The following is a 23,727-nucleotide window of genomic DNA, read 5'->3' on the forward strand; positions in this document are numbered from 1 at the left end:
TCCTGTCAAATACAACTTATCCTAAGATTTCGCTTGAAAAACTATTAAAAACAATGATTTTCCTTAATAAAAATGACTCCCTTGCACCTATAGTGGTGCAACTGTACCAATAGTGGCGAGTCTCATAAGAAATCACTGGATAGCACCACTATGGGAACCAAAATTATTTTTTTACCGCCACTAAAGGAACAGTGTACCCATAGTGGTGCAAGCAATATTTGGTAATTGTTGATGTTAAATGACATCTATCTCATTTTTGTTAGCAAATTTATTAGTTTATCTATTGACTAAGGTATTAAATCTGTAAATTACCCTAATAACAATAAAAATAACAAGTGTGATTTTTTTCGTGACGTACTTTGTAAATGGTAAAAATATGAGATTCGATCCCATCACATGAAAAATGAAGAGAAAACACTTGCCACTTACCTTAGGATATAGTATTGTGTTTTTCTTCTTCTTCAGTGAAACTGCATTCAAACTGGAACTTGGTCTGCTTTTCAATTTAGTTTTCTATTAGCCTCAGTTATTAATTGAAATATTTTCTATGCCCGCCATTATATGAGTATATATCTTGGGTGGCTAGCACAATGGATACACTATGACCAGAGTGTAGTGAATGTTTTCTACCCAAAAACAACCTCCTTGACAGGACCGAGAATCGAACTCGCCATCTCCGGATTTGCAATCTTATGTTCATGCTCGAAAGGCATACTGGAATCCCAGAGTATTGTGTTAGTTATAAGATATTTCATCTGGGTTTACTTCGATAAGTGATCTAGCGATAAGCGATAGGCGATTCATTCTAGCGATAAGCGATCCAGGAGTTCCTTACGATATTCCTCCGAATATTTATCCAGATATTCCTTCGGATATTCCTCCGAGAATTCATCCGTTTATTCGTACAAGAATTCCTTCAGATATTCCAACAGAAATTCCTACGGTTATTTTTTTTAGGAATTTCTGCGAATATTGCTCTGAATATTCCTTCGGATATTCGTCCGTATATTCGTTCAAGAATTCCTTCGGATAGTCTTTCGGATATTTCTCCAAGAATTTCTTCGGATTTTCCTCCAAAAATTTCTCCGTATATTTCTCCAGGAATTCTTTCGGATATGCCTCCAAGAATTCAGGTTATGGATCCTGTACACCTCCGGTGGTACAAAGGGCCGACTTGAAAGATGTCCATCCCGAGCGTTGCCCAGCTATCGCTTTAACCTGTTGCCAGGTTAGATTTCGGTCGACTTCTTTTATTTCTTTATTGAGGCTTCGCCGCCATGAGCCTCTGGGTCTGCCTCTGCTGCGATGTCCCGCTGGGTTCCAGTCTAATGCTTGCTTACAGATTTCGTTTCCGCCCCTACGTAGAGTGTGGCCGACCCAGCCCCACTTCCGATCCCGAATTTCTGTTGCTATCGGCCTCTGGTGACAACGACGATGGAGCTCGTTGTTTGAGATCCAGTTGTGAGGCCACCAGGCCCGAATTATATACCGCAGGCATCTGTTAATGAACACCTGCAGCCGTTGAGTGTTCTCCACTGATACACACCATGTTTCGCTGGCGTATAACAGCACAGATTTCAAGTTAGAGTTGAAAATTCGTATTTTGGTGCGTTCACTTATCTGCCTGTTTTTCCAGATATTTCTTAAACTCGCAAAGGCAGCCCTTGCTTTCTTGATCCGTGCGCCTATGTCGATCTTGGTACCGCCGTCTGACGCCATTTGGCTACCAAGATATTGGAAGCTTTCAACATTCTCCACTGGTTGCCCGGCTACTGTGAAACTGGAAGGAGTCACCGTGTTTACATCCAACGATTTGGTTTTGTTGACGTTGATGACTAAACCTGCCGAGGAGGAGCGATCGGCAAGGTCGTTGAGCTTACTCTGCATATCAGAGCGCCGTTGCGCGAGTAGTGCAACGTCATCCGCCAATTCGAAGTCGTTTAGGTGCTCCATGGTTATAGGCTGCCATAACAGCCCGCGGTTTGGTTCACGGTCAATCGCATCTACCAGAATCTCATCGATTACGATGAGGAACAGTAACGGTGATAGAATACATCCTTGCCTTACACCAGCTACGACCCGGATAGGGTCGGACAGGACCCCATTGTGCAGCACTCTACACGAAAAGGCCTCGTACTGTGCCTCGATGAGGCCGATGATTTTCTCAGGAACCCCCTTGCGTCTCAGGGCGCCCCACATATTCTCGTGATTGAGACGGTCGAAAGCTTTTTCGTAGTCAATGAATACCAAGTAAAGAGACTCTTGGAATTCGTTGACTTGCTCCAAAATGATGCGGAGCGTGACAATATGGTCCACACAGGATGTTCCGGCACGGAATCCGGCTTGCTGCTGCCGAAGAGTCGCATCGATCTTCTCCTGAATCCGGGCTAGGATAATTTTGCACAGAACTTTGAGAACGGTACACAGCAACATAATGCCTCGCCAGTTATCGCATACAGTCAGGTCACCCTTTTTGGGCACTTCACTAAGATACCTTGCATCCAGTCGACCGGGAAAGTTGCGGTGTCCCAGATATTACGAAATAAACGATGCAGTAGTTGAGCGGATGTCATGGGGTCAGCTTTGAGCATCTCGGCTGATATGCGGTCGACCCCTGGGGCTTTATTCGATTTCATGCTTTGGATGGCTGTTTGAATCTCTAGCAGTGATGGAGCTTCGGTATTGACACGTGTTATACGTCGGATCCTAGGCAGATCATGCCGAGAGGGTGATGGCCTGGTTGGCACTTGAAAAAGTTGATCGAAGTGCTCGAACCAGCGTTTCAGCTGGTCAGTTGGGTCGGTCAATAGCTGATCATTCGCGTCTTTCACAGGCATCGTTGCATTCATCTTCGCCCCGCTTAAGCGTCGTGAGATATCGTAGAGGAGGCGAATGTCCCCGGTTGCGGCGGCTCTCTCTCCTTCGTCGGCCAGAGAGTCTGCCCACGCTCGCTTGTCCCGTCGACATGAGCGTTTTACTTCCTTCTCAAGAGCCGTGTATCGTTGACGGGCTAAGACTTTGGCTCCTCTCGTTTTCGATCGCTCTATCGCGGCTTTGGCTTCTCTTCGCTCCTCTATCTTCCTCCAGGTCTCATCGGTGATCCATTTTTTTCTCTGGGTGCGCAGTTCGCCCAGATTGTTCTCGCTGGTGGCGATGAAGGCATTCTTGATGGCGGTCCATTGGTCTTCCACGCTGCCACCTTCCGGAATATCTGCAGCACGCGTCTCCAGTTCTTCAACGAAGGACCGTTTCACCGTGGCATCTTCCAGTCGGCGTGTGTTGAATCGTCGTCCAATCCTTTCCTCCTGCCGACGAATCCGCGCAATGCGCAGGCGTATTTCGCCGATGAGGAGGTGATGATCAGATGCGATATCGGCACTACGTTTATTCCGTACATCAAGAAGGCTCCGTTTCCATTTTCGGCTGACGCAGATGTGGTCGATTTGATTTTCGGTAAAGCCGTCACGGGAGACCCACGTGACCTTGTGAACCGGCCGATGAGGGAAGAGCGATCCCCCGATCACCATGTCGTTATTACCACAAAATTCTGCGAACAGCTCTCCTTTTTCGCTCATTTCTCCGAGACCATGGCGTCCCATAATGCGCTCATGGTTCGAGTTGTCGGATCCGATCTTCGCATTGAAGTCGCCCAAACAGATCTTGATATCACCTTTCGGAATTCTATCTACGACGGCATTGAATTGGCTGTAGAAGTTCTCTTTGTCCTGCAGATCGGCAGCATCGGTTGGCGCATAACATTGGATTATAGTAAGGTTTCGGACCCGTGTTCTAAATCTGGCAACGATTATCCTTTCACTTATAGGTTCCCACTTCATAAGCGCAGAGTGTGCCTGAGCGCTTAGTAGGAAGCCAACTCCGCGATGCCGGGGAGCGTGTTCACCTCGTAAAGCAGAGTGTAGCAGAACTTGCCCCGACGGCGTTCTGTGTTCTCCAAAGTTTGGCCAACGGACAGGCCAACGTCCCAGGATCTCAAGCTTCATGCGGCGTGCCTCATTGGCAAGTTGTGCCAATTTACCCTGCTGGGCTAGGGTTAAAACGTTCCATGTTCCTATTCGTGTCCGTTGTTTCGCGCTAAGAGTCGTCGCCGTAAAATCAGTCCGTATTCTTTCATTATCGGATTCTCGAACAAATTGATGTTTCGGGAACGGTAGGTTGTTGGCCCAAGGTTCCCTATCCACTGGGATGGGGCTGCCATCTTAGGTATAGCTTCCGGGGAATAGCATTTCATACTCAGCCGCTGGATGCCAGAACAGACGCTGTTGGAGCCGCACCTCCTTCGTGGACAGACGCTCGATCAGTCGGGTCAAATTTGTTTAAAGTCCCACCCAACACCAGGACTAGGCTAGTGCGCTTTGAGCGGCACACGGTCGCTTTGATAGGGCCTGCTTGGGGACACATGCAGCTTTTATAGAAGTTCAACAGAGCCCACTGTCGAACCCCACCACATCCTAGGCAGACCCCACAGGACGCACCCTCTCACTCTAGCTGATGTCAGAAGGACAACAGTGCCCAGGCTGCACTACCAGCTAAGTACGCAACCCTTAGCTGGCGGTCAGTTGTCATCGGAAGACCCGTGGAAGCGTGAGTATTGGAACTTGTGAGGACCAGAGCTATGTTAGGCGCCCCTTCCCGGATGTCAACTCACCATTTCGCAGCCCTCCTTACGATATTCCTCCGGATATTTTTCTAGGAATTCCTCCGAATATTTCTTTAAATATTCATTCGGATATTTCTCCAAGAATTCCATCGGATATTCCGTCAGAAGTTCCTCCGGATATTTCTGCAGGAATTCCTCCGGATACTCCTTCAGGAATTCTTCCGGATATTCCTTCAGATATTCCTTCGCATATCCCTCCAGGATTTTTTCTCGCAAGTATATTCGTTTTAAAATTCCCCTGATATTCCTCCTCTACTGTATATTTTTAAAGAAATTCGTCTAGATATTCAACTAGGAATTACTCCGAATATTGTTTAAGATATTCCTTCGGATATTCCTCCAGGAATTCGTATGGATACAAAATATCACAGATGTTGACACTTCATCATCGGTTATATGTGGGCAGAATCGATTGGAACGCTGCGTTTTATGTATGGAAATTATCGGAACAATTACAAATAGTTTCCATATGAGACTCAAGTTACATTTTTACGTACAACAACATGATACTCGAATTGTATAAATGTAATAGACATCGTATACTGTAATATCGTAGTCAACACTAGAGATTCATCTAGATTATGATTGTCAAAAAGTTGCTACTATTCAAGAAATGCTGTATATCATATGGGTAGAGCATTAGCTTGAAGATCCAAAGAGTCACGCCGAAAGCCATTTTTACCGGCGGCGGCGGCGGCATGAACCGGCGTGGCGATTCTTGAATTGCCTTTTGGATCCGTCCGTAGCTTCCCAGCCAACACAAAATCGCATATGCTAGCGAATAAGTGTACAAGGTGGAGGCGATATAGGCACATTCCTCCATTTGATTGCATGCAAAATGCACGTATATGGCTTCCACTTTGTATACTTATTCGCTATGATATACGATCTTGTCCCCTGTCATAAGACGAGTTTATACAATCCCATTGAATTCCACCACTTAATTGTATCTTGACAGATACGTATTTCGACCTCAACAGTAAGGCCGTCTTCAGTGTCTCGTACTTGACTCGACTTACGAGACACTGAAGACGGCCTTACTGTTGAGGTCGAAATACGTATCTGTCAAGATACAATCAAGTGGTGGAATTCAATGGGATTGTATAAACTCGTCTTATGACAGGTGAAAACATTCCACTAAAAAGCTCAAAGTGGCTTGAGCGGAATCCGAAAGACCACCGGTAGAATTGTTTTGCCCGACGGCTTCTCGACCATATGTTTTTATTAACTTGGTCACCTCCCATTTGGTTTTACTCCCACTTAGAACTCTCAATCTCTTACAACCCGCTAACAAATCCCGTCAGAAATTATGCATTAGCATTAGCGTATATTATGAGGCTAACACGATGATACTTTGATGCCCAGGGAAGTCGAGACAATTTCCAATCAGAAAATTTTCTAGACCGGCATCGGGAATCGAACCCAGCCACCCTCAGCATGGTCTTGCTTTGCAGCTGCGCATCTTACCGCACGACAAGGAAGGGCCCCTTTTTGGTACAATACACTTTTCAAATAAGAAATTAGCGCGGGTCGGCTACACCTACAACAGAATAAAATATAAATAACAAGCAAAAAACTAATCACAATCACGTACAAAATCATTCCAATCACTTTATTTAGCTCAATAGACACACTTTACTCAAACTCACACTAAGTACTTGAACTTTAAACTCAAAAAACTTCTTGATGCCAGCCGTTATGGAAGCGAAATGAACGAGTTTAAGTTTGTTCTTGAACAAGAAACCTTCTTCAACAATGAACCCATTATTTAGCAATTGCACCAATTAAATTTCAAATGGCGACATAGTGTTCGCGCCTTCGGAGACATCGAGCTAACTTTACTACATGTAACATTATAAAGTATCGTTGCCATATTGAGTATGGCTGTCGTCACAACAATTATTCGAGACACATACCATGTCGACGACTTGCTTTCTTGTTGACGCGTACCGAATTTAACTTTGAATTCAAACATTATTTTTCCTAAAAAGAAAAAAACGTCAAAAGCTTCAAACTAAAAAGCGTTTAAACTAAAACAGACAACACGTAGGAACTATTAGACTCAATAGCAATAAAAAAAATTAATTTCATGAATTTATTTGCACTTGGTATTGCTTTAAAAAATGAAAACGGTTGAAGCTACGAGTATTCACGTAAACTTGAAACGATAAAAAACGTAAAACGTTACACTTTGTTTCTATAGGCAAAGACATTAACAGAAAAATTTCTAAATCGCCAAAAAAAATCTTCTATTCTCCCAATATTCATTTTGAAATTTCAGAAAATTCTTTAGAATTTCCAATGAAAGCTATTATAAATTGTCAGAACAAATGGTTTGGATTTTTTTAAATTTCTAAGAAAATTATTCAAAATTTCCACGGGTAGTTCTTCGGAATAAACAAGGGATATTCTACGAAATTACCACATAAAACTCTTTGTAAATCTGCGGGCAACTCTTTGAGGCTTTCACGAGGAGCTTTCACTGGAACATTCAAATGAAATTTTTCAAATTTTGGGAATGTTTGGAGTTTCCGTGGCTAATTGTTCTGAATGTGGTAGAAAATCTTTGTATTTCAAAAAGAAAATGTTCAGAATCACAATTTTTTTTAATAAGGGGAACTTTTTGTGTTGTCCATAAAAATCTTCAAAAATTGCACGGGATTTTGAAAATTGCTCAAAAAGAAGAAGAATCATTTGGCAGAAAGTCATTCGGTCTATTGAAAGTTAGACCGAAACGGTTAATAGGTCGAACACGGTCTAGACGAAAATGTCATTTGGCTAAAATAGACGTATAGGCAATTTTGCCAAAAAAGTCATTTGCCGTAATAGAAAGTTTGGACGAATAGGTTATGGAGCCGAAAATGCCGTTTGGCCGAAATGATCATTTGGTCTATGGCCGAAAATGTTATTTTCTGAACGGGTAATATGGCCAAAGATCGTTCAGACTCGTTCAGCCAAATAACATTTTCAAATATCAACATATTCGACAGACGACTTTTTCGGCAAAATATATCAACTGTTTACAACCTTTTCGGCCGTATGTACATTTCAGCCAAATGATATTTTGTCGAATTGACTTTCAACCTAGTGGTTTGTTAAGTCAAATGACACATTGGACCAAACAACTTTCAATCTTATGGCTTTCAGCTACAGGACTTTCGGCCAAATAGCCCTTCTTTACTTAAGAATTTGATTTCGTTGAGAAATTCTTTGGATTTCAAACGTAAATCCTCGGAAAACTCTTTGGAAATGCCACAGGAAATTCCTAAGAGTTTCCACAAGAAGGTATTCGAAATTTGTACAAATATATTCTTTTAATTTTCATGGGAAATTCTCCAGATGAATGTTTTGGGGATATTCCACAGTAGGGAAATTCCACAGTCTTGTACAACTTTGCATCGAGGAAACAGAATCCAAAACAGAAGATGCATCTTGTGGTATACTCAACACGACTTTGGGATGAGTACCACGGAAATATGGATACCTCCGGTCCGGTCACGCTGGAGGTGCCGAGGAACATAATCCAAAACGAAAGATGCATCTTGTGGTATACTCAACACGACGATGGGATGAGCACCACGGTTTGCTAGTCTAAAGGTGCCGAGGAACAGAATCCATGACAGGAGATTGACTTCTGCTTTCTGTCTGTGGCTAATCCTGTGGTATAGTCTGAAGCAGGCTACACGCAAATGGATTTCCCAGCCCAACCACAGGGAGTGCGTTGCGGGAAATATCCAACGATCGGAGGATAGTCACAGAAGATACGAAGAATTACGACGAAAATTGATTCGAGACTAGAAACACACACTTCAGGATCCACTTTTGTTGGTGTCCAATGATGTTGCACAGTTTCACTTGATGGTAACGATTCCACTGTACTCACGGATGACGATGGCGTTCGCAAAGGAATAGTGATGGCGTTGATGCAGAATTCAGCTAGGCTTGTATTGTACTCTTAAAACGGCCGCCAGGCCTTGGCGTCTATCCGCAGCTAGTAGTGCCTGGTACACAGGCTACGCTACAGGATTAAGAAAACCGAACCCGGCCAACTGGCCGGGGTATAAGGAAAACGATCCGATCCACTTGATGATTTATTACGAACTAACTTTCTACATAGTACGGTGTCCTATTTATAGTTAGCTCTACCCTGTTCATTACACAGAACTTTCTAGATTTGTGTACAATTGTTGCTTGCAAGTTGTTTGGGAATTATTGTATAAAGTGTAACAATGACTGAATACGACTGTCAAAAACAATACATGGATAAACAAATGACTTCATGTTGTTTACTTCTCGAATGATCGAATGGTAAGTTGTTCATATCATATCAGTGTTTTGAATGTAATGAAATCATGATTTATATCGTTTCAGGTATGTTATGAAATGCTCCACAGGATGAGTATGGTATGCCATAAAGGGGTAAGTATCCAATGATATTTGACCAGTGTTTATAATGAATTGTTGGGGCCTCAGCATGAGGCATGTCATCCACCGGTGCGGTGGGATGGAAACACCCCGGTGGCTTGCTGATGGCCTTAACAGTCTTTATGAAATTTCTTCGACAATTCTCCCTGGAAGTTCTTTGGAAAATCTATCCGAAATTACTTCGATAGTTTATTCAAAAAATTATCAGGGATTCAAACCAGGAATTTAGATATCTGTCAGATTTCCTGGATAAATTAAGAAATGATTTAGTTTCTGAAAGAATTTCTGGAGTGTAGATGTTACCTAGAAGAATTCTATGTGAATTTCTGATGTAGTTCAGAAAACAAAATCTATAGGAACTTTCGGAGGAATTCTCGGACATACTTTCAAATGACTTCCAGTTGGAACTTCCAGAGAAATACCAAATGGAACTTTCGGTAGATCTTTCGAAGGAACTCCCGGAGGCATTTTCAAGGAATTTATATAGAATAACTTCTGGAGGAATCTACTATGCTGCCGTAATCTGAAAAAGTGACGTATACGCCATTTTCCAAAAATGGTGTTAACGAGTACTACTCATCGAGCTCTTTAACAGAAAAATGGAAAACATGCGTGTTGTAAAATGGCTGTTACGTCACTTTTCCAGATTACGGCAGTATGCCTGTAACTTGATTTATTCAATTGAACAACATGATCAAGTTTCAAAAATGTATTGGAGGGTAACTGCTTCTTCCGGTGGGGTTTAATCCTACTGTGGGGAATAAAGTGAGTCTGAAAAATGCATTCGCATTTGTTGGTTACATTGATGGATAAAGTGGAACGTATTTCTTATTTCATGATAAAAATAATGAAATAAACTAAAATATTTAAAAATGACATTAATAGACATTAATTCACATCGTCAATCGTAGTTGGCTTTTGAAATGCCAGCATACTAAGAAGCTAATGAGAAGAAATTTGAAATTCAATCTCAGTAGGCTGACAGGAATTCTAGATGATTCGAACGGTGAACATAAACGATCATTCAGTGTTATATTTTTGAGGCGTGAACATGCGAATTATCCTTCGGTGTTCCGCGCTTGTTTTCGTGTGTAAAAGGCAAATCGGAAGACGGATTTGCTTGGCTACGACACTCATATCTCACTGTAAGCAACATTTGAGTGCTGATCAACATGGGTTTATCTCTTAACCTCTTGTGCCACAGTGGACGATCACACCTTGTTGTGAACAGACGTTTTTGCTCACTCGCGCGCTTATTGCTTTTGGCACTTTAGCCGTAAACGGTTTATCGAAATGTGCAGTGAAGCGACGGAAAAGAATACGTTGGCTTTTCTCTTTCCGGAGAATGCCGCCCAACCAGCTCTAGCTGACATGGTTCGCTTCGTTAAAGCATTAAACGATGACCATTCTATGATAGAAAAATATTAAATTTCCAACCAAAAGTCAGTATTCATTAGAAATACTAGAATAAGAGATCAGCGAAGACGCCATCTTGTTTCCAATCGAACCGTCAAAAGCGGTTCCATTTCGACTTGTTTACTTTTTGCCTCCATAAGAAGGAAGCAAAAAGTTCAAGTGTTGCCAGTCTTCCACGATTTCATGCATTTTCATACGTTGCCATTCCTACAGTTTTTCACTCCTCTTCAGTTTTTGAGGCGTGAACATGCGAATTATCCTTCGGTGTTCCGCGCTTGTTTTCGTGTGTAAAAGGCAAATCGGAAGACGGATTTGCTTGGCTACGACAATGACGTAGTCGTTGCTCCCTACAAGGTAAGAAAGGTCAGCAGTAGAAGAAAAGCTGAATGAGGCAAAAAATATGGTAAGCCTCCGACGTGAAAAATATGGCAAAAAAAATGATAAGCTATGATTGGTGAAGGGTAAAAAAAAAGGTAAACCCCAAACGAGATATGGCAAAAAATAGTGGTAAGCCTCAGTCTGAAAAAATGGCAAAAAATAATGGTAAGCCATGCTATACAAAAGGCAAAAAAATAATGGTAAGCCTAAGTTGGAAAAGAGAACGGCAAAAAAAAAGATAAGCCATGATATGCTAAGGGCATATAGAAAGAGAGAGAGAACGCGAGAAAATGGCAAAAAAATTAAGAAAAGTCATAAAAAAAATTACATCGGATTTGGATTGGATTGGATTTGGAATGGATTTGGATTGGATTTAGATTGGATTGGGATTGGATTTGGATTGGATTTGGATTGGATTTGGATTGGATTTGGATTGGATTTGGATTGGATTTGGATTGGTTTGGATTGGTTGGATTGGTTTGGATTGGTTTGGATTGGTTTGGTTGGATTTGGATTGGTTTGGTTGGTTTGGATTGGTTTGGATTGGTTGGATTGGTTTGGATTGGTTTGGATTGGTTTGGATTGGTTTGGATTGGTTGGATTGGTTTGGATTGGTTTGGATTGGTTTGGTTGGATTTGGATTGGTTTGGATTGGTTTGGATTGGTTTGGATTGGTTTGGATTGGTTTGGTTGGTTTGGTTGGTTTGGATTGGTTTGGATTGGTTTGGATTGGTTTGGATTGGTTTGGATTGGTTTGGATTGGTTTGGTTGGTTTGGATTGGTTTGGTTGGTTTGGATTGGTTTGGATTGGTTTGGATTGGTTTGGATTGGTTTGATTGGTTTGGATTGGTTTGGATTGGTTTGGATTGGTTTGGATTGGTTTGGTTGATTTGGATTGGTTTGGATTGGTTGGATTGGATTTGGTTGGTTGGATTTGGATTGGTTTGGATTGGTTTGGATTGGTTTGGTTGGTTTGGATTGGTTTGGATTGGTTTGGATTGGTTTGGATTGGTTTGGATTGGTTTGGATTGGTTTGGATTGGTTTGGATTGGTTTGGTTGGTTTGGATTGGTTTGGATTGGTTTGGTTGGTTTGGTTGGTTTGGATTGGTTTGGATTGGTTTGGATTGGTTTGGATTGGTTTGGATTGGTTTGGTTGGTTTGGATTGGTTTGGATTGGTTTGGTTGGTTTGGATTGGTTTGGATTGGTTTGGATTGGTTTGGATTGGATTTGGATTGGTTTGGATTGGTTTGGATTGATTTGGATTGGTTTGGATTGGTTTGGATTGGTTTGGATTGGTTTGGATTGGTTTGGATTGGTTTTGATTGGTTTGGATTGGTTTGGATTGGTTTGGATTGGTTTGGATTGGTTTGGATTGGTTTGGATTGGTTTGGTTGGATTTGGATTGGTTTGGATTGGTTTGGATTGGTTTGATTGGTTTGGATTGGTTGGATTGGTTTGGATTGGTTTGGATTGGTTTGGATTGGTTTGGATTGGTTTGGATTGGTTTGGTTGGTTTGGATTGGTTGGATTGATTTGGTTGGATTGGTTTGGTTGGTTTGGATTGGTTTGGATTGGTTTGGATTGGTTTGGATTGGTTTGGATTGGTTTGGATTGGTTTGGATTGGTTTGGATTGGTTTGGATTGGTTTGGATTGGTTTGGATTGGTTTGGATTGGTTTGGTTGGTTGGATTGGTTTGGATTGGTTTGGATTGGTTTGGATTGGATTGGATTGGATTTGGATTGGATTTGGATTGGATTTGGATTGGATTTGGATTGGATTTGGATTGGATTTGGATTGGATTTGGATTGGATTTGGATTGGATTTGGATTGGATTTGGATTGGATTTGGATTGGATTGCATTTGGATTGGATTTGGATTGGATTTGGATTGGATTGGATTTGGATTGGATGTGGATTGGATTTGGATTGGATTCGAATTAGATTTGGATTGGATGTTGATTGTATTTGCATGGGATTTAGATTGGATTTGATTTGCATGGGATTTTGATTGGATTGGATTTGTGTAGAATGTGGATGGGATTTGGGTTAGATTGGTTTAGTTAATGGTTTAGTAAATCAATAGTTTAAACAGAATTATCTGAGCAGTTTAAGGACAGCGCCAATGCTTTAGAGCCACAGATAATAAATTCACAGCTGTTATTGATATATAAACAACTGCGCCGGTATGAAATAAAGAATTCAATTAAATTCATGTTTTCGTATTAACAGCTCCAAAAAAAAAATCATAACCAAAAAAAAAAAAAAATCGGAAGACGGATTTGCTTGGCTACGACACTCATATCTCACTGTAAGCAACATTTGAGTGCTGATCAACATGGGTTTATCTCTTAACCTCTTGTGCCACAGTGGATGATCACACCTTGTTGTGAACAGACGTTTTTGCTCACTCGCGCGCTTATTGCTTTTGGCACTTTAGCCGTAAACGGTTTATCGAAATGTGCAGTGAAGCGACGGAAAAGAATACGTTGGCATTTCTCTTTCCGGAGAATGCCGCCCAACCAGCTCTAGCTGACATGGTTCGCTTCGTTAAGGCGTTAAACGATGACCATTCTATGATAGAAACCTTATAAAAATATTAAATTTCCAACCAAAAGTCAGTATTCATTAGAAATACTAGAATAAGAGATCAGCGAAGACGCCATCTTGTTTCCAATCGAACCGTCAAAAGCGGTTCCATTTCGACTTGTTTACTTTTTGCCTCCATAAGAAGGAAGCAAAAAGTTCAAGTGTTGCCAGTCTTCCACGATTTCATGCATTTTCATACGTTGCCATTCCTACAGTTTTTCACTCCTCTTCAGTTTTTGAGGCGTGAACATGTGAATTATCCTTCGGTGTTCCGCGCTTGTTTTCGTGTGTAAAAGGCAAATCGGAAGACGGATTTGCTTGGCTACGACACCTACGACCACAGTACGTTAGACAGGTGCTCTTCCTACTAAGCTACGAAGGAAAAGCACCTGTCTAGCGTACTGGCGTCGTGGGGTCAAACTCTTCCGAAGAAGTGGTTACCCTCCAATACATTTTTGAAACTAAATCATTCTCATGATGTGCAATTGCACAAATCGAGTTACAGACATATTAAATTAAAAACCACTCTGGATGGCTTATACCCGGAGTTTACGCAATTAATATTGGTTGTTTTCGTGGAAATTCCGAAGAACTTTCCGAGTTCTCATCTAGCCTGACCGATAGTCAGTCACCCATATTGCATGATTTCAGGTCAAACAATTGGTCTAAGCTATCTTGGATTTTAAAAGAGCGATTTTCGAGTTCTACTCAGGGGTATGATTCCTCAAATCCTAAGATTTTCTATTAATCGAATAAGGTTTACTAACAACTATGCGTGCGATGTGTATTTCTCACATGCTTTCATTTCAATTTAAAAAAAAAAAAAAATCACGTTAATAAAGATTTAAAAAAAAAAAAAAAAAAAAACATGCTTTCATGGGCAAGCCTCCCTGAGTCCGATACTAAAGTCACTCGCGTTTTCAAGGGCATACCACTTAATGCGGAAGCAACGCACAACTGTCATTTTTATTATTCCAGCTTTGCTGCGTGCATGCATGCGTGAAATAATAAAGATGACAGTTGTTCGTTGCTTCCGTTTTGAATGATGTGTCCTTGAAATTGCATTTAGTTTTAGATTCCGTGAGGCTTGTCCTTAAAGATTTGTATCCCTGAAAGCTTGATGTAGCTTTGAAATTTGATTGTAATGCCATTCAACTTGAAAACAAGTAATTTTGGCTGTCAATTGTCTGATCTATGATCTTTTTGCACACATGATAACATAAAAAATGAGAAAATCGGAGCCAGAGCCGCTTGTTTGCAAAGCGGCCAATATAGAAGTACGTTAGAATAATGGAACAAATATCAATGACTTTCCCAATATTGAACAGCGATGCGTGTCCTACCAGAATTGAGCACTATCTCACTGCCCAATCATGTACGGCAAAATAGGAATTCCCAGTCCCATCAATAGGCAAATGGAAAACAGCATCTATCTGGTACAGACAAAGGGACTTAATAGGCATTTTCCATTGATCATGGCTCGTAATGAATTGTATTTGACAATTCATTCTAATGCCTCCTATTGACAAAAGTGAAATTAAATTTCATTTCATGGAACATGCACGCCAAATAGGTAAGAGTAACTAAGATTCAGATTTGTTAGAGAAACTGCTTTCACTGTCATGCATTCTTGTCTGTGTATGTGGCTCTGTATCAACTGCTTCTCCGAGAATGGGTTATGGAAAATCCGAGTTGGAACTTTTTAGATAGCAGTTAGAGTCGGCAATATTTACCAGAAGTTCCGTTTTCTGCCCGGACATGTTAGACCAACGGTTGCTGTCTGAATACACAGTTCAAATGAAACGTATCTATATCTATTACTAATGGTTTTTCATGAAATCTAACCTCACAAGTAATCGTATTTTAATTAACGTCATTGGAAAATATCATTTTAAGCCAAATATTCGGTTGTTGTATTCGGAATGCTTGAATTAGTATATTCTTCAATTTTTTTACTGTGTAGATTTAAAATGCAATGTCCATTGTTGAAAACTGTTCAGTCGGTTGAACACTATAGCGAGTGCTCCCTGGGGGGAACTGAATCTTCTAGATTGCTTCTGCTTTTATCACAGTACGAATGTTTGCACTTGCAGGCAGCAATCGAATGTCCAGGAATGGATATCGGATAAATTGAGGCACTCTGCCTGGCAGGACGGTCTCTATCCAGGAATCTAAACCAATGGATCGAAAATTGTCCATTTCTCTTTCACCAGCCAGTGGAAAATTCTGATGGTACGGACACAATCCGAGAAGGAGCTCAATTGGTAATAAATATTTCCACCACATGACTAATCGACAGACTGGACACCTTTGGCAGTGGCAAATACGGTTCACATACCAGAATATAAATCTTGGTTTGCGGTTTCTAGATCCTGGAGAGCTGTGCGGGTTTGTGCTTTCATTCTTTTCGTTGCACTGCTCTGCTCAGTACCATGAATACCGGTATTCGTGCCAATATTGCCAGGCATGTGGTCCAAATTTGACACCTGACTGGCACTTATCGAAAAACTTCGATTCACTGTCGTACAAAACATGGCGTGGTTTGCATTCATACTGGAAGTAAGGAGACAGAGGGTGGGAATCTGAAGCAATGTTTACTTGAAAATGGAAATTTGGTAGCCTGTTCAAACAGGTTTATCGGTTTGTAAGATCAATTCATAACCACTAGACTTAGAAATTAGATGTTTCTGTGCACTGATAGGCTTAATGAGTATCTTTCAAATCTGCTAGTAAAGGATTGTCTGATAGTTTACTTCAAGTGAGTTTCAGAATTAGTCGCACTAACACAGTGAACAATATTTTAAGGGGTCAATTATTCACCTTTGTTTAATTTTAAAATGGTGCGTAGCAGGTATAGGTAGGGATGAATCGATACAAGTAAATACGAGTAAATACTCGATACTTTGATTCGATACCAAGTACTTTTGGTATCGATACTTTGATAACCGATACCAAGTAAGTATCGAATTGAAGTACTTGAATCAATTGAGTACCTCATTCAAAATCTAGTGATCATAATTATAATACAAAAAGACTCGTATTTTTCCGTAATATTTTTTTCATTCAAAAGGAGTGAATGATACCAAGTACTTTTTATTCCCTTATTTATGTGAATTTTGATATTTTGATCAGTTCTTCACTTATGTCAAATACTATCCATGTCCGACATTCATTTTTTCTGCTCAATAACAATTTGTGAAAACTGCTATATATTATTATTGAAACTCACAAAAGCGAACTTATTTTTATATTTTAGTTTCCGTATGCTTCACTTGAAATTGTGGAGCATTGATAAAATTTCAATCAATCTAATCTCAACTTAGTATTAATATTTGAAGTCATGTTCCAAAAGTCCCATTCAGGAAGCATCAAAGAGATTCGCATCTTAAGAACATAATTTTTGCCTTTCTCGTATACTAAGTATACGGTAAAGGCTATATGATCGCTCCAAAAACAAACTTTTTATAGAAGGCCCGGAGACCCATAGTGTTATATACCAATCGACTCAGTTCGACGAATCGAGGTGATGTCTGTGTGTGTGTGTGTGTGTGTATGTGTGTGTGTATGTGTGTGTGTGTGTGCGCAAAACTACTCCAAAAATGTCACTCATTTTTCGGGCACTTATCCTCAACCGATTTGCTCGCAACAAACTGCATTCGACGCAGAATCCTGTCCCATTGTTTCCTATTTGAAATTGGCCAGATCGAAATATGGGATCAGAAGTTATGGCCAAAATACAAATTCATACGAAAAAATCGCGTAAAAAATGTCACTCATTTTTCGGGAACTTATTCTCAACCGATTTGCTCGCAACAAGTTGCATTCGATGCAGAATCCCGTCCCATTGTTTCCTATTTGAAATTGGCCAGATCGAACTATGGGATCAGAAGTTATGGCCAAAATACAAATTCATACGAAAAAATCGCGTAAAAAATGTCACTCATTTTCCGGGCACTTATCCTCAATCGATTTGCTCACAACAAGTTGCATTCGACGTAGAATCCTATCCCGTTGTTTCCTATTTGAAATTGGTCAGATCGGACTATGGGATCAGAAGTTATGGCCAAAATACAGATTCATACGAAAAATTCTCGTAAAAAATGTCACTCATTTTTCGGGCATTTATCCTCAACTGATTTGTTCGCAACAAGTTGCATTCAACGCAGAATCCTGTCCCATTGTTTTCTATTTGAAATTGGCCAGATCGAACTATGGGATCGAAAGTTATGGCCAAAATACGAATTCATACGAAAAAATCGCGTAAAAAATGTTACTCATTTTCCGGGCACTTAGCCTCAACCGATTTGCTCGCAACAAATTGCATTCGACGCAGAATCCTGTCCAATTATTTCCTATTTGAAATTGGCCAGATCGAACGATGGGATCGAAAGTTATGGCCAAAATACAAATTCATACGAACAAATCGCGTAAAAAATGTCACTCATTTTTCGGGAAATTATTCTCAACCGATTTGCTCGCAACAAGTTGCCTTCGATGCAAAATCCTGTCTTATTGTTTCCTATTTGAAATTGGCCAGATCGAACCATGGGATCAGAAGTTATGGCTAAAATACAAATTCATACGAAAAAATCGCGTAAAAAATGTCACTCATTTTTCGGGCACTTATCCTCAACTGATTTGTTCGCAACAAGTTGCATTCGACGCAGAATCCTGTCTTATTGTTTTCTATTTGAAATTGGCCAGATCGAACTATGGGATCGAAAGTTATGGCCAAAATACAAATTCATACGAAAAAATCGCGTAAAAAATGTTACTCATTTTTCGGGAACTTATTCTCAACCGATTTGCTCGCAACAAGTTGCATTCGACGTAGAATCCTGTCCCGTTGTTTCCTATTTGAAATTGGTCAGATCGGACTATGGGATCAGAAGTTATGGCCAAAATACAAATTCATACGAAAAAATCGCGTAAAAAATGTCACTCATTTTTCGGGCACTTATCCTCATTTGATTTGTTCGCAACAAGTTGCATTCGACGCAGAATCCTGTCTTATTGTTTACTATTTGAAATTGGCCAGATCGAACTATGGGATCGAAAGTTATGGCCAAAATACAAATTCATACGAAAAAATCGCGTAAAAAATGTTACTCATTTTTCGGGAAATTATTCTCAACCGATTTGCTCGCAACAAGTTGCATTCGACGCAGAATCCTGTCCCATTGTTTCCTATTTGAAATTGGCCAGATCGAACTATGGGATCAGAAGTTTTGGCCAAAATACAAATTCATACGAAAAAATCGCGTAAAAAATGTCACTCATTTTTCGGGCACTTATCCTCAACCGATTTGCTCGCAACAAGTTGCATTCGACGCAGAATCCTGTCCCGTTGTTTCCTATTTGAAATTGGCCAGATCGAAGTATGGGATCAGAAGTTTTGGCCAAAATACAAATTCATACGAAAAAATCGCGTAGAAAATGTCACTCATTTTTCGGGCACTTATCCTCAATCGATTTGCTTACAACAAGTTGCATTCGACGTAGAATCCTGTCCCGTTGTTTCCTATTGAAAATTGGCCATATCGGACTATGGGATCGAAAATTATACCATTTTTTTATGAAAAAATCGCTAAAAAAATGTCACTCATTTTTCAGGCACTTTTCCTCAACCGATTTGCTCGCATTTGCATTCGACGCAGAATGTCTCATATTTTCTTATTGAAAATTAGCCAGATCGGACTATGGGCTTAGATGTTATGGTCAAATTACTATTTATTGTGAAAAAGAGTTCAAAAAAGTCTAGCTCACTTTCTTAGCACTTATGCTTCATCTATTCCCCAAGCAACACAATTTCAACAAATCTGGTTGCAGTAACCATATTGTGACTGAATCCGGTCATATATAAGTTACTGTGATTGATGTGCAATATGTGTGCTTCTCAGGTCGCTCGCAACAGATTGCATTCGACGCAGAATCTTGTCCCATTGTTTCCTATAGAAACATGGCCGGATCGTACAATTGGGTCAAAAGTTATGGCGAAAATACTAATTTTAAAACTACAAAATAAAATGCCATTTTTTGCTCTTATGCTCATCCGATTTGTTTGCAACAAATTGCGTTTGGCGAGAATTTTTTTTATGCATATAAACAAATATGAAAAAAACACTCGGCATCGCTTAAATCGCGTGTGACATTTTGTCTTGTTCAAATTTTGAAAATTGTTGGTGTACAAATATTAACTTCCGCGGGTAAGAATGGTCGACTTAACCCAACTTAACCTACACCCCGAGGGAGACCATACGGCCCTGAAGGCGTCCGTTAGCCGATCGTGTTTTCTTCGGATCAATGAGATAGATCGTAATAGCTGACAATAGTGCTCAGAGAGTGAAAATGGTAGCAGCTCACTGGTCGGTGGGAAACTGGTAACCAGTGCCGCCGGCATCGCTGGAGATCTTTCAGGATTACCACCTCTCGGAAGCGAAGAGCTGCCAAGTCTTTAAATTGTGGGTAAAGTAGTCAGCCTGAGAAAATTATTTTGAACTTTTTAGTGGAATATTTTCACTTGTCATAAGACGATTTTGTACGGTCCCATTTGGTTCCAACACTTGATTGTGCCTTGACAGATGCGTGTTTCGACCTCAGCGGTGGGGTTTAATTGATCATTTCTAACTTTCAAATACATTTCTGACATAAAAAAGAAAGGTAGAAAACAAACAAATAAAAACAAATAATGTAATAATGTTTCATCATATACATATTTATTTTGCTTCATCAAATGATTTGTAACATTCATATATTTTTTTTTCATGACATATATTTTATTGTGAAATCAAATATATGGCCAACAATCAAACTCATTCGAATGGCTATATGATATTTTGCTCGCAAATCTATTGAGAACATTATATTGTAAATATGTATTATCATTATTTTATACTCATTACATTGGTTATTATCATGCATATATTTCATTTTAGATATTTTTTTCAGATCAGGCCCAAGGTCCAGGGATAACGGTATTCATCAGCCGAAACACCACCTTATTTCCTGTACAATATTACTGATTTGACTGTAAATATATGAAATGGGACTGGGAGGGTGCATCAGGGCATCAATGAAGTTACAATTGGACAATGAAGTGGTAGCCAATCGGAGTCAAGGAAGGAAAGTATCAGTCGTTCGCGTCTATTACTTTCATCTCCAACAGTTGTTAACCAGTTGACGCGCCCTTCTTCAAACAAACCATCCCGTCGAAAGCTTAACAAGAATTGCAAATTTCATTATTATTTTTGTTGGATCATATTGCTGGAAGGAGATTCTTATTTTCCCGTCGGTTTAGTGTAAGTGTCTCTGCTTACAGGTCCACCACCCCCATTTTTGGCCTTTCATACAGCAATATGTTGAATTCAAAATTATATTGAAATTTGACCTTACTGTTAAGTGGAACCGCATGCAGAGTAAGACTCCAGCCAGGATGATGGCTAACTACATACATACATACATACATAAACAAATATGAAAAATAGGACCAATCCACATATTTCTTCCAAATTTTTCCAAACCTTTTGAACGAACGAGAAAGGCACCATCACCGCTAGGTGGATTAATCTGGGTTTTTTTTTAATCTATCGATTTTTCCCATATGAATTTCATGCTTGTTGAGCTCCCACTTAGACTTGACGGATCTGGCTGATTTTTTCACAGTGGCTTCTGGGAGCAAAAAACTTCATTTTCGATGAGAAACGTCCCGCAAACATGATTTTCAACTTTCCATATAAATGTAGTCCACCTCACTCTCGGGGTTAGCGAATTATTAAGGGTATGCGATAACACACTTTTTCCTAACGAAACGAAACGAAACGAAACGAAATTTAAAATGTCTATGTTGATTCGGATCGAAACGAAACGAAATATGGATTTACTTTCGAAACTTCGAAACGAAACGAAATCAAGGTTCATTTGATTCGAAATTTTTCGAAACGAAACGAAATTTTAATTTTTTTTTCCGCGGAATTTTGTTTAAATTGGTTTTACACTACGTACGCAATTCGGATTTCAATTTTTCAAAGTCAAATAACTGTTTTACCATATACAGATGTGCTCGACTTGCGGTTAGGGGCAGCATAGTCTTATATAGAACAGCTGTTATGGTCAGTATGAGCTAAAAGCAATCATAAGTAAAGAACTTTCAGCAATTTGCAGAACATTTGCAAATTTCATGCCAAGATCTAGAAATGCCCACAAATCTTCAAACCTTACATATTGTGGAAATAGTCAAAGAAGAGCTCAGCTTGATTTACTGTACACATCTTAGTTGCTAATCATGATTGGCCGAGAAACTACAAATATGCACAGCTCACCAATTAAATAATATTCTTGGGATACAAAAAGTTATTCTTATTGTATACTTGCTTCGGAGTTTCCAATTCATGACCAATAACGATGCTGGTCACGTCCTTACAGTCAATTTAGGATAAGGAGAGGAAAATTAGTTTAACATTCATTGTTATAAAACAGCGGTTCTCAACCTTTTTCTTGAGAGGTACCCCTTCGAACTTGTGCATTAATTGAGGTACCCCCTATATTTTTTTTTGCTGTAAATGAAAATAATCGTAACTCTTAAAGTACATAACTTATGTTTTTGGTCGTTCGAGATACGTTTTTAAAAAAACTAAACAATCGACCTGTCTGCTCGAGTGAAGAAATACGAATGAATTTTATTGTTAACTAATTATTATGGAACCTAGCTGGGGAATACTTAATGCTGATACTGGCAAGAACCATCAATCATGGGCGTCGGTCGCGGCTCCAATAACACCGGTGCGGAATGTGCAAGGTGTTGGTCTCCGGTTACGTCCGGTCCAATGTGGCTAACTTAGAGTTGGACGCTAACAGTTTGCCGTTCCAGCAATTTGACTCTGGTTGCATTTACGTCCGTAACTGGCCCCTCCTTGAAGTCCAGAAACGTCCTCGTTTCCGGTAGGTTTAGCACGTTGCTTCTCATGGAAAATTTTTCTGCTCATATAAAATAAAATGGCGATTATAATGGCAAGCAGGCTGACGCCTGATAAAGACATTGACGTTAGTACGACAGAATTCATGGTTTTCTTAGAGAATCCAGATGATGTCTATTGTTGATGTGGATTTTTTCGAAGAAACTCATCTCAGGCTCTAGGTCTTTAATTTGGATGTCCAAACCGTCCAGTGGAACGATTGATAACTGACCTGTTTTATACCATTCTTTGTTGGTGAATTCCAACCCATCGATATAGATAGTACAGTTATGGTATTCTATTAAAAATGTGCCAGTTAGAGTTCTGTTATGTATTCCACAAGAAGTAATGATCTCTTGGTTTTTGATTTGCTTGACGACCAAATGATTTGGGGTTAATGGTTTTACCACCGATACTTGGCTTACTTCATTAAATGAGCAGTTTGCTGGTTTTCCGTTGAGAACCATTGAGAAACAGCCATCGTTTGTCGAGTTTTGAAGGTTTTCCAAGCTACAGATGTGGTTGCGTCCTATTTCCTGGCAGGGTTTGTTGATGAAGTAGAGATTGAAATCGTTGATGATTGCTATGGTTGCCGGTACCTTCAGCGTCCTATCTTTAATTATCAAAGGTTCTAGTAAGAGAGTTTTATAGGCAAGAGTTTCGAGCGAGGAATTTCAATTACAAAAATAATCTTAGTTTCATTATGGAAGCTGCTTATTTCAAGGAATTCGTACATTTGATCTACGGTTTCTACGTTAAGCTTTTGGGTTTCAAATTGTTGTATTATAATTTTTAATTCATCAGGAGTCAAAATATCTTTGGAAATAACTCTTAATTTGGCTAGCTGTACTATTTCAAAAATGGTTCTAAAGTGATCATTTACATTATCAATTAAAATATTGGTTTTTAGAATGTCTTGTAGAATTATCAAATTTTTCGCTACACCTGAACTATTTCGTGAATCTATTAGACTTCGTTTGATTTGATCATGGTCCTTTTCTAACTGTCTGATAATTCTATTCATCCTATCTTGAAGTTGGCTATTGATTTGGACTTGTTCGTTATTTTCGTTTATCAAAATTTCGTTATTGGACTCTAACTTTCTGATATTCTCCGAAATTTTTATTAGATCATTATCGTCCAGATTGCCTGTAATTTGTTTTAGAGTAGAACCGAGAAAATTGAACAATCCTCGTCTGTTTCTATGTCTTGGCATTAGGTTGTGAAACAGAGTTTGAGTATTGCTAAATTTTGACTCAAGCATTTTGGTTATATCTGTATAATTTTCAAA

Source organism: Armigeres subalbatus, chromosome 3 (genome assembly GCF_024139115.2).
Source record: "Armigeres subalbatus isolate Guangzhou_Male chromosome 3, GZ_Asu_2, whole genome shotgun sequence".
Lineage (NCBI taxonomy): Eukaryota > Metazoa > Arthropoda > Insecta > Diptera > Culicidae > Armigeres > Armigeres subalbatus.